This window comes from Pinus tabuliformis, chromosome 6 (assembly GCF_031772625.1).
Source record: "Pinus tabuliformis cultivar Carrire ecotype Pingquan chromosome 6, CPIR1, whole genome shotgun sequence".
In the NCBI taxonomy this organism is placed as follows: Eukaryota; Viridiplantae; Streptophyta; class Pinopsida; order Pinales; family Pinaceae; genus Pinus; species Pinus tabuliformis.
In genome coordinates this window covers 14,420,088-14,423,362 of record NC_142292.1, presented here as the reverse complement: position 1 = coordinate 14,423,362, position 3,275 = coordinate 14,420,088, and positions in this window count along the sequence as shown.

Here is a 3,275-nt window from a genome sequence, read left to right as displayed (position 1 = left end):
CAAAATATTTCCTCTTGTTTGCATATATTCTCTCATTGTTGAAGATATTTGGTGGCTTGATCACTTTTGACTTTGTCATGGCCCTCTTTGATAAGGGTTTGGTTAAGTTCCCGCATTCTGCCTTCAATAATTTTTTTCTCTTCAAATATATTGCCAAATTCATTCTTGTTCCAATCTTTAAGCTGGATCTTGATGTGTTTTAATATTTTCTGTAGGAGGAACATTCTGGTTCCCTGAATGTTTAAATCTTCTGCCCACCACTCGATTATGTTGCTAATGAAATCTGGGTGGGAAAGCCAGATATTCTCAAATCTAAAAGGCTTGTTCCTGGGGTTACCAATGCCCTGAACCTCCAGTTGTACCGGCCAGTGATCTGAGCCTCCAAAGGGGAGCACTCTTGCCACCATTTCCTTGTTATTGAGCATAAGATCCTCTGAGATTATGAATCTATCTAATTTGGAAGCTACCTGAGACTCTCCTCCTCTTTTATTGTTCCAGGTGAAGATTCCGTTATTCATTTCGATATCCACCAGCTTCATCTTATCAATAAAGGTTTGAAAAGCCAAAGAGTCTTTGCCTAGAACTCTAGTTCCCCCTTTTTTTTTTCCGTAAGTGATTTAATCATGTTGAAATCACCCCCTAAGATCCAGGGTATTCCTACATATCTGTCTCTGAGAGTCTCCAGAGAGTTTAGAAGCCTGAGTTTGTCATCCATTCTTTGAGGGCCATAGACATTTGTTACCAGGTAGGTTTCCTTATCTCCTACTGGTTGAATTACTACAGATAAATAATCCCTAGATGCCTCTGCATCTATTAAGTCAATTTTTTGTGGATTCCAAAGAGTGAGAATACCTCCTACTATGTTCTCTGCTTTGACTTCCAGAAACTCAAATCTGTTGAGCCATTTACTATGGATATCTCTTATCTTTTGAATGGAACATTTAGTTTCCTGAATGAAAATCACATCCAGGGATGCTTGTTTCATTCTATTACTCAGTAACCTTTGTTTCCTTTTACTACCTAGGCCCCTGATATTCCAAGAAGTGAACTTCATAATTAAAGGTTAGTAAAGGAGTAACTGGATAGGTCTTTCATCTTACCTGAATCTATCATTATCTTTCCACATTCCATCAATAGCTCATTCCGCCCCTCTTCTTTCCTGGGATTCTGGGTAGTCCTGCTGTATTTTTCATCGTTTTCACTCCTTCGTTGCCTTGTCTATCTTTGTGTTTGAGTCTGTCCACCCCTTTGGTCTGGGTTTTCCATAAAAATAGTTGTTGAACCCTATTGAACTCCTCTATAGATAACGAGTCTAACCCTTCTTTGGTTCCTTGATTCAAGAAACCTTCTAAATCTAGGTTCTCTTTCTCAAGAATTTCCTGGAGCTCATGGTCCTCCATTTCCATATCACTTTGGGTCATTTCAAGATCCATATCCTATTTTGCATTACTTATCATAAATTATTTTTGTTTGTTGTTTTCTTGTATTTGTTCACTGTCTTCTGCTTTCTCCTCCTCAACTGGGCTTGCTTCCTTTGCTTTATCTGTTTCTATTGGACCTTCATCTGCTTCGAGGACTTGAAACATGTTCTGGTTAGCTTGCTACCCTGAAACTTTACGTGTTCTTATTCCTTTTATGCCTCCTTTTCCTTTATGTTCCACCTTGAAGAATCTTTCTGAATCCTTTATTGTATCAGCTTTGTTTTTTCTCTCTATCTTACTGAGAGGGCAGTCTCTGAACAGATGTCCATGCTCGTGAAATTTGTGACATCTGAATGGAATATGTTCATAATCTACCATTTGTGTCCATTCTTCATCAAAAACTTCCAGAATAACCTCATCCGAAAAAGCTCCAAAGAGATCCATCTCCACACATATTCTGGCGAAGGAAGTATACTTTCCCCTTCTAGTGGCCTCAGAAACTTTGACAAAACGCCCTAACTTATTTCCTATGGCTGATAGAGATTCCGTTTGCTAGTAATCAAGAGGTAGATAATAGAGTCTTACCCAGACTGGGACCGAAATAAAAGTTTCGTGTTCCGAAACAAAATTCATAATCCAAGGTCGCATATAGAGGCCTACTGCAACATAAAAGTATGGCCCTCCTTCAAACACTCTGTCCTTATCTTCAATATTTGCAAATACCACAGTGAAAAATCCCTTGGACCCAAGATGTAGGTCAATGCAGCCTTTTGGTTTCCTGTGGTATTTAATCCACGTTTGTAAGGATTTTTCAGTGGGCCACAACCCCATGAATTTACAAATGATTTCATATGTTTGCATGTGATCCCTATGCGCCTACAGCGCTGGATCATTTAAAATGACTCTGGGAGTTACCGCCGCTTTGGGTTTGCATGGTCCCATGTGTGCTTTGTCTTTAGTGCCTTGTTCCTTGATTTCTTCCTCATTTTCCATTGCATCATTGTGCTTCCTTGACTTAGTTCCCTCCTGCTCTTCTTCACTGCTTCTATCCCTTCCTTCTGAAGGCTCTCTGTCATTTTCCATTGGTTTTTTTCCCTTGCTAGCCACAACCTGCTTGTAGGAGGGAGAGGAGCTCCCTCCTGTGCATCCTTTCATGGAGGACTGCCTCTGTAACAGTTCGAAACCTTGGTTTGTCTTCCCGCCTCCTTCTCTCTTCGTCCGTTCCATCGCTGGCTATCGGTATTGGACAAATTCCAAATCTCCATGATAAATTCTTCATTATTAGTTATAACATTCATTTATATATAAGCAAATTTTATTTAAGGATATGGTACTTTTACAATAAGATGTGTAATTACTTCTTTTTTTCTCAAGTTAAAGTTGACCCATAACCTTTTTATACATGGTTAATCAGGTAAATGTGTGCATTGGTGTTGAGTTACGAAATGGGTATGTATTTACTCTTAATTCCATCACGTTTTTCCTCTTTTCTTATCTCTTTCATATCTTGATACGCTAACATATTGATGGATTATGATAAGAAATGGATGAACTGCTCTTGGTTAATATTTAGCCATCGTAACTAGCTTTTATTCCTTTTTATGCAGAGAAACGACGAAAGGAACAGTTGTTGTTCCCTAGAGATGGAACAACATAAACCAACAAAGGAAGAATGGGGCATGTTGGTTGTGGTCAGGTCGGAGGACGAATCAGGAGGATCAATGCTAAATATGAAGGGTGTCAGAAGATAGCATTCAGTTGCGAATCCCTCAGGATCTCCCGATCCTAAGGGATCACATTTATCTTTTACCTCTTTCTGACTATAAAAGCAAAAGACTGTAGGAGGAAAGGGGA